Source organism: Papio anubis, chromosome 10 (assembly GCF_008728515.1).
Source record: "Papio anubis isolate 15944 chromosome 10, Panubis1.0, whole genome shotgun sequence".
Taxonomy (NCBI): domain Eukaryota; kingdom Metazoa; phylum Chordata; class Mammalia; order Primates; family Cercopithecidae; genus Papio; species Papio anubis.
In genome coordinates, this window is record NC_044985.1 from 46,591,474 (window position 1) to 46,600,738 (window position 9,265).

Sequence of the window (9,265 nt, forward strand, 5' to 3'; positions counted from 1 at the left end):
CATCGATACTTAAAATGCAAGATTTTTTGCTCAATAAGTTGTGTTTCAAGAAATAGGTGAATAACAGGTGAGTGTCCTTCCTCATTAAATGATTTTCCTCTCCTAGTCACATTTAAAAACCGACAACAATAAGAACTATTTACATTATTTTGTCACTTGTTTGTTTGTTTGTTTCCAGCCTCAATTTGAAAGATGTATCTCCAGCTGAAATGTGTCACCTCATGCAGTGGATGCTATGATGTGTCATTTTCTTCTCCTCCCTCTGCAAATGTTGATCCCAAGGAAATTCCTTAATAAATCTCTCCTGGCTGAGCACGGTGGCTCATGCCTGTAATCCTAGCACTTTGGGAGGCCGAGGTGGGTGGATCAACTGTGGTCAGGAGTTTGAGACCAGCCTGGCCAACATGGTGAAACCCTGTCTCTACTGAAAAAAAAAAAAAAAAAAAAAAATTAGCTGGACGTGCTGATGCGTGCCTGTAATCCCAGCTACCCTAGAGGCTGAGGCAGGAGAATCTCTGGAACCCGGGAGTCGGAGGCTGCAGGGAGCCGAGACCCTGCTCAACTGCACTCCAGCCTGGGTGACACAGCAAGAATCCGTTTCAGAAACAAGCAAACAAACAAAATCCCTCTTCCTACTTATTAATCTGTAGCTCAGAGTTTGCTTCCCAGAGATAAAACTCCCTGTTACTCCAGTGGGGTCAGAGAAACCAGACACTGAATGGGATTTTAAAGCTGGATCACCTGCCCTTTGCTGGAGATGAAATTGAGGATCCCATTATTGGTAGTAGGTGAGCACAAATAGCCCCTGAGCATGAGGTAGCAACAAATTATTAAAACTTCTATCAGTGGCAAACTGGGGTGGTGGAAGGGACAGCATTAGCTCATGAAATGCATTAGGCATTTGAGAATTATGGAAGGTATGGTGATTTCAAGGATATTGGACTTGGGTTGCTATTGCTAAGTTCTATCAATATTCTGGTAAAAGATAACAAGCTAAAAGTGATTAATCTGCATTAAAAGCCAAATGTGAAAGCCAGAGGGCCTCTTTGGTAGCACACAAAGAAACTCAATAGGAAGAGAGCAGAGAAAGGCTGAAAGGGTTAGCAACCTCCTTTGTCTAAACAAAATATAGAGGCCTTTTTCCTAAAAGATAACAGGTATTCCTCCTTCAGTATTAACCTTCTCTCCCTGACCCTGGACCTCCTTGGCCATCAGGAAAATAATTTAGGCAAAAATTTACAATCACCTAGGTAGGAATATACCAGGCCTACGAAGAGACAAAAGGAATTACACCTCTAAGGGACACTAGGACCTGACCAACATGAATTTGTATGAGGTGGGAGAGTATGCCTAGGACAGCTCTGAGGATGCTGGTCCAAGGCAGGAGGGTAGAATGTAAACCTGGATAATACTCTTCAAGGAATCAGAATTAATCACTCAGGAAAGAGCCCTGGAAGATGATGTGAATGCATAGTTAGAATACCACCTAGTAGCATGCCACTTAGATGGCCCATTCTAGGTGAGGTGGCAATTTTGGAACTGTCAAGGCAGATGGTAGAAGAAGAGATAAAAGTCTCAGAGATATGGGTATGTTAAACATATAATATATGGCTGGAAAGCCCATTAGACATTTCTAATTTATGGGGGTGTGAAGGGACAGTAGGATAAAGGATTTACTGAAATAATAATGAATATGCTGGTGAGACTGAACCTGGTAATACTAAGAAGTTTATCTACTGCCCTTGTCTCTAGGCCAGGTGAGTGAGAAATACCAATACAGAACTAAGATGACTAACAACAATGGGATAACATGGCCTAAAACAATAGAGGCCAGATGGTAACTGTTAACCATCAGAAGGGACATGGTCGCAATTGCCCTAGTGACAATTAAGACTGGAATTAAGTCAAGAGGTCAAGGAAGCCCAACTCAGTGTTATGGAGATAGTTAATAGAACACAGTATCCCAGGAGTAACCCTAGGTAGGTAGCCAAAAAGTTTATCACTCCATCTATAACACCAAAGATAAATAATCAGGAGTCTGAGGGTTACTGCAGATATACTGATAAAAAACCAAGAAGACCTACTCAGTTGCCATTTCAGAGCCAGATTTTGGACCTCAAATTCATAGACTGAAGAAAAGTCTGAGTCACCAGGTGAAAAGGGCTCCACAAAGCCACAGCAATTGTACATGGCTATGATTAACTGCCAAGTGTTTTCCCAAGGGGGCCTTCAGGTATTTACTCAGGTAACTGTAGTAGGAAAAGAAAAATAGCTGAACACTTTAAAGAATGTTGGACACAGGGCTGAGATGATATGACACCCTGAGACCTGAAGAGTTTCATGGGTACCCTGAATGATTCCATATGGTGGAATCATATGAGAATATATAATAAATTGTGTCCTGGCCCAGGAATAATTCCCAATGGGTCCACAAGATGTATAGACTCACCCAATAGTCATTTCTAGAGTCCTCAAATTTATAACAGTTATATTTGCTAGTTGGTGCCATCCCATATACTAGGTACTTGGCCTGTGGTATATGAGCAATTGAAACCAAGTGGAAATCTCTGGAAATGCTCTATTCATACCTCTAGCCAAGAGTAAATAAAACACAATATAGCATTCTTAGGGACTGACAGAAATTAGCATCACCTTTAAATCCTTAAAAGATGCAGGGCTGGTGGTCATCATTGTGTTTTCATTGAATATAGAAGCCTTTCTTCTGAAAAACAAAATATAGTGGACAAATATTGGAGCATAAAGTAGATTACTGTAAATTCAAGAAAATAATAGCCCCAATTATTGCTGTGATGTCAGATGTGGTATATTTGCTAGAATGGAGTAACATGGCCTCAGAAACTCAGATAAGTGACCACTGATTTGATCTGGTGAATGTTGTCTTTTGCATCTTTATTAGAGAAAAAGGAACAGAAAACAGAATATATTTACAGCTATTCTGTCGTCTGTTATAACACAGTTTGAAGGAATCCAGGCTGCCTGGACATCTCATAGAATATCATACTGCTCCACTATTATATAAATGGCATTATTATAATTGGACTGGATGGGCAAGAAATAGCTAGCATGATGGAAATCTTGGTACATGTACTCCAGGTTTTGAGCAATAAACTCTACAAAAATTCAGGGTCCCATCGTGTTAATGAAAATTTTAGAGGTCCAGTATGCCAGGACATTCTCTGCAAAGTAAAGGATAACATACTTTGTGAGTTCCACCATGAAAGGTGAAACACAATGGCTGATAGACCTGGAGTCAACAGGTTTTACACCTAAGGATACACCTAGTGACCTGAAAGTCTGGCAGCTTTGAGTGTTTTTGTGGAGTCCTAATAAGATAAGTAAGCAGCAATGAGGAAGAGGTCCAGGTGTGGGAGAACAACTGTTCTTAGGAACGGCTAATTACAAACCCCTGGCAAAATTACCTCCTTCTGCATATAGTCCCAGTAGTACGACCCTATAAAACTTTCCTCCAGCCCCTGCCACCTTGCAGACAGTCCCTTCTCTGTTATGTCTGCTGCTTTCTCTCAAGGTATTTTCATACTTTCTCTAATAGTCTGCCTTCTTTACCCATGACTGTCTTGGTAAATTATTTTACCACTGGAGACGCTGGTCCCAGCCAGTTGCACCCACGACATTATGGTGGCGCGTACAGGGACTGCTAGGGGACTCCTCCTTTACTTTCCCCCCTTTCCTCTCCTCCAACTCCAGGTTCCCGGTGGACAGCGTCCAAGCACGGAGACAAGTGAAGGTCCCCAGCCAGGGCCACTTCCTGGCGAACCAGAAGGTCTCATAAGGAAGACTTCTGACGGCTGCCGCCCCCATTAGGTGAGAGTTTGGAGTTTTGCCTTCATTTTCAGTTTTCTGGAGAACAAACTCTAATAGCCCTCTGGCAATTGATGGCACCTGGTGTAGCCTGAAGACCAGGAGGTGAACAGGTGTGGCCTTCTTGCCAGGAAGAGAGGAAGGCTCTCTCCTATCCTTACTGGTCAAAAGTCCCCAGTCCCTATGTGCAGCGTTGATTGGCAGTGGAAGTTAGACCAGGGCAAATCTATACATGTTTTGGGGGACTCAGGCCCCCTCTTTCTCTCTCTAAGTTCCCACATGAAGACAGCCAGCCACTTTGCTTCGGACATCTTAAGCCAGGTAATCTCCGATAGCGCCGAGAGGGTAAGTCGTCCCTCAACATTTCCCCGCCCCGTGCCCCCATAACCTGGATTGAAAGCTCCGCGTAATTTGTACTGGACTGACCTGGGGTCGCTCACCCAGCGTTCATCCAGCGCAAGGCCCTAGCGCTGGGAGATCTTTTCCAATAGGTTGGATGCCCCTTTTGAAAGTGGATCCCTTAGTGGACATAAGTGGAACCCCCTTTCCTTGGAAGGAGACCCCGAGAGAAATTGTAGTTCATGTTCCCAGTGGACATTGTTTCCCAGTCCCATCATGGTACAAAGCCCCTCCATTCCTTCAGACTGGCCGCTGGGCTGTGTTTTAAAGCTTTGGGATAAATCTGACCCTCAGACTCTCAAAAAGAAACATCTGATTTTCTTATATAATACAGCATGACCACTCTATAACCTTCCAGGTCAGGAGTCCTCTTGGCCTCCAGGCAGGACTCTTGCCCCCTACACTATTCTGCAGCTTGGCCTTTTCTGTCACAACTCTTTTAAATGGTCTGAAGTTCCTTATATCCAGGCTTTCATGACTCTGGGGATCCTGATCTCTGCCAAACCTGCTGATGTGCTTGGCCAAGTTCTTTGGCCTCACTTGCTCTTCTAACATTTTGGACGAACCTTCTTTTACTCGCTTCTGATCTCCCCAACCAGATGAACCCACTGAGGCCACATCTTCCCTTGACAAGCCACCTTCATATTCAATTACACCTAATCCATCTGCTCCTTCTCCCTTACCTTACCCCCAACATCCCAACCCTGAATGTCATTTTCCAGTAACTTACTTGTCAAATTTGTGTCTTCTAGAATTCGGCAGTTTCAACTTCAAATGATGATGTGAACGGGATGTCATTATCTCCCCAATGATATCTGATATCTTTACAAACCTCCCCTGGATTCAGCTGGACACTAATTTTGCCCTGACATGTTCCCCCTCTCTGATGAACCCCTTCCTCCAGCAAGATCCAATATTGTAAGTCCCACATTATGGGACAATAACACACAGGGTCTCCTGATAGACTAGTGACCATAGGTAGGGTCAATTCTATGTCCCAGGCCCGCAGGAAGCAGTTGGAAGATGAGACCTCCACCTCAATGTCAAAGATTTGTCATTGTTGTTCTGTTGGTGGTGGTGGGGTGGGGGGATGTGGAGTCCTAATAAGCAAGCAACAACAAGGAAGGGGCCCTGGGTAGGAGAGAACAATTGTTCTGAGAGTCAGGTAATCAACTTGCTGGCCCAACTACCTTGCTTTGCATTTAGCCCCAGCAGCATGACCCTATAAAATGTCCCTGCAGCCCCTGACTCTGCAGACAGCCCCTTCTCAGGTGTGCTGCCTGTTGCTTTCTTGCAAGGTATCATCATACTTCCTCTAATAAATCTGTCTTCTTTACCCACAACTGTCTTGGCAAATTCTTTTACCTTCTATGACACCAGCCCCAGTCAGTCACACCCACAACAGGCTCCAGAGCAGGAGGGGCTCTGCAGTAATTCCAGGCTTCAGTGCAGGCAATCTTGCTGCTTGGGTTGGCTTACATGACTTGGAAGGCCCTGTGGTTTTGAAGATATGAGTGACTGGAAAGAATGCCATACAGATTTTATGGCAAGCCCCTAGTGGGAGAATCTCGTGCAGACCCCTAGTATTCTGGAGATTTGCAGCCTTTGAGAAACGTTTCCTTGTATGATACTGTGACCTGGTATCTGGGCTAGTTTGTCCCACTAACCTTCTTCCTCTTAATCCATCTTATATTTAGAGAATACAGATGTTCCCAGAACCTATAAGAAGTGAATTCGAGTGATAGAGTCAGCTGTGGTTGATGTTTGAGATTGTACTGCCTATATCTCCCTTCAGGAATAAAGTATTTATTTCCCTAACTGTTGGGAGGAATAGCATAAGATGGCCCTCAATTATCAGCTGTTTAGGGGGTTATCCTCAGAAGAACGTTGCCTTAGCCAAGTCACACCTTTTTAGGGTGTGCCTACACTCAATGTCTGATCAGTTTGGGAGTATAACAGCCAAGGTCATTCATCCTAATTTGAGAGATCTCTTAAACACCAGATGAGTTCAGGAGCTTCCAGTGGTGTGGGCTGAGGTTTTGTTTGGGACGACAACCTTGTTCAATTATGCTTTCCTCACTTTCTTTTTCTTCCTTTCATATGCATTGATCCTAAGAGCACCCCTTCATAAATATACTGCATGTGAGTCTCCCTCTCAGAATCTGCTTCTCGGGGATACTGTGACACATTGTTGATCCTTTCTTGGTGGACACATATTAAGGTAAAGCCACAACTGACTGTATATCATTCATTAGAATAAGAAAGGAAAAGATAGTCAATAATATGTCTTTTATTTTTTCCTTTTTATTGGTTTTCTTCCCTCTTAAACTAGAAGTTTCAAGAATGTCTAATCATTTTTTTCATTAAATCATATTTACATAGCTGAAAGTTTTAAATACAGAAACATAAGGACGTGTAAATTTATTTTAAAAATAATAACTTCTATCCTCATGATTCTCACTTTTATACATGCACCTTTATTTAATATGTTTCTTTGTTTAAAGTATCAGAGGCCTATACAAACATAGTTTCAAAAAATCTCCATGATTTTTATGTTACTCTGGATAAGTCATAGTTTTTCATAAATAACATTGAAAAATTTAGAGATACCTATTGTGTTAAGATTTATTGTTTCTCCCTTTATGGGTTGTGGTGAAATAATATGCAGGGGACATAGTCCAATTATAGGTAATATCAGAGGAAAATATACTACTAAATATAGTATATGGTTTCTGGTTCAAGTCATTAGCCAGTACTACCATTTTTTATTTCCTTCCAAGGTCATATTGAATACTTACATAATATTTCAAGAGAATAAAATAATGAGATCATTGGGAAACCACAAAGGTAAGAATTTGCAGACATTTTGGGAGTTAGATAAAGATTGGCAGTGAAGTCACAGCAGATGAAATACCAGAGCTATGTTTTTCAAGCTGTGTACTGTATAACTCTAGGGGCTCAATTTACATAGACTTATGCAGGGTTTAACCTGCTCAAACATCTAGAGAGGCCCTGGAGACACCAACCCAAGGTATACTTATGAGTTGTTTCCCCAAATTATTTCTAAAGGGGTCCCAAATAAAAGCCAACAAATTCAAAGAGCAGAAGTGGGCCTTGGGGCCATAGAAAAAGTCATTAAATGAATGAATACAAAATAGCCCAGAGAGCAAGCCTTTCCTTTCTCCCGCAGCCAAACAGAATGACTGGTAAGAGAAGATTTGCACTCAAGGTAAAACACTGGAGCAAATTACAGAAAGTCTCTGGTCTTTCTGGGAAGAGTTTGAAGTCCTAAGAGAAAAGCACCCTGGAGCTTTAGACAAGTCCTAACTGCCACAGCAGATAGGACTGGGGAAACTAGAAATTATAATCTGCCCCGAGGGAAAGAATTTATCCCACTTCACCTTGAGAGCCACTTCTTGTTTTGGCAACTGTGTAGGTCTCCAGGCTCCCTGCCTATATTAATCAATCTAGTCATTCAATTAATTATGAATAGGCAATCAAGACTAACAAGAGAGTTGAGAACAACCAGCACCATGGGTTTTAGCAATAATAAGACTGCCTAGGAAACAAATCATCTGAGAAAAAAGATAATTGAAATATATACTTAATATCTTTAGAGAGTTTCAAATGATGCTGCATTTTTAAAACAAAACCAGGCTGTCATGATAAAATAAAGAATGACAAAAAGTTCTTGAAAATTAAAATATGATTTTTGAGAACAAAAATAAAGAATTTTCTGATTGATACTATAAAAATGGCTGAAGAGCAAATATGTGATCAGGAATAAAATAAGTTTCCTAGACTATGAAAAAAGGTAAAGTATAAGTAAGTACATGATAAAGGTTGCAATACATGGATGATAGACTCAGAATGTGTAGCAAACAGAAATAATGGAGAAGAAAAAACATTTAAAAATTAATAGAGAATTTTCAAAACTAATATTATAATATGACATATATAGTATAAATGTTTATGTTGAAGGGGCCTACAGAATTAATGAGAAAAATTACAAAAAGACACACATGTAGAAAGATCACAGGAGAGAAAAGGGAGAGTAAAAAACTTAAATATTAAGAAACAAATGTCATATTTTCCTCAGTTTCATCAGCAACACTGAATAATAGAAGACAGTAGAGTAATATTTTCTAATTTTAAGCCTATAAATCTATATGTAAACAAATTATGAGAAAAAATAAAAATTAGGAGATATGGAGGAACTCAGAAAATTTCTAATCTGTTAAGCCCACACATTCACATATATATGTTTATATGTAAGAATGTGTATGTACACATATGATTTGATATGCATATACATATATATGTGCACATTAGAGTTTCTCAATTTTGGCACTATGGACACTTTGGCTCAGATAATTCTTTGTTGTAAAAATGTATCAAGTGCATTGTGGGATATTTAGCAGCATCATTGTCTGGTAAAGGCAGGGGATCAAAATCACCTCAAGTTAGAAACCACTGGTATCCTTGCATATATATGTGTATGTACATATGTGTCATATGTATCTATATATACACAAACACATGCAAAAACCATGTTATGCACATATATGTGTAAGATTTTATATGTATAGGATTATATATATAAGATTATATATATACCTGTACACATACATATATGTATATATGTAAGATTTTATACAAGGTATACATAATATATAGTTGACTCTCGAATAACATGGGGGTTATGGACACTGACCCCCATGCAGTAAAAACTTTGACTATCACTCTTTATTTTTCAAAACCTTTATGAATAGCTTTCTCTTAACAAGAAGCCTAACCAATGTGTAGTCAATTAACACATATTTTGCATGTTATATGTATTATATACTTTACTGTTACGATAAAGCAAGCTAGAGAAAAAATATTAAGAAAATCATAAGGAAGAGAAAATATATTTAATATTTATTAAGTGGAAGTATATCATCATGAAGGTCTTCATTCTTATTGTCTTCAAATTAAGTAGGCTGAGAAAGAGGAGGAAGAGGAAGGCTTAGTCTTAATGTCCCAT

General features: G+C 40.1%; 1 long non-coding RNA gene across 1 annotated transcript; it reads left to right on the forward strand.

Annotated features, from left to right (window-relative positions):
- Positions 1-571: 571 nt before the first annotated feature.
- LOC110740882 lies at positions 572-8,774 on the forward strand. Its single transcript, XR_002516113.2, has 3 exons — positions 572-3,843; positions 4,113-4,161; positions 4,992-8,774. It is a non-coding gene; the product is annotated as an uncharacterized LOC110740882 (long non-coding RNA).
- Positions 8,775-9,265: the final 491 nt, after the last annotated feature.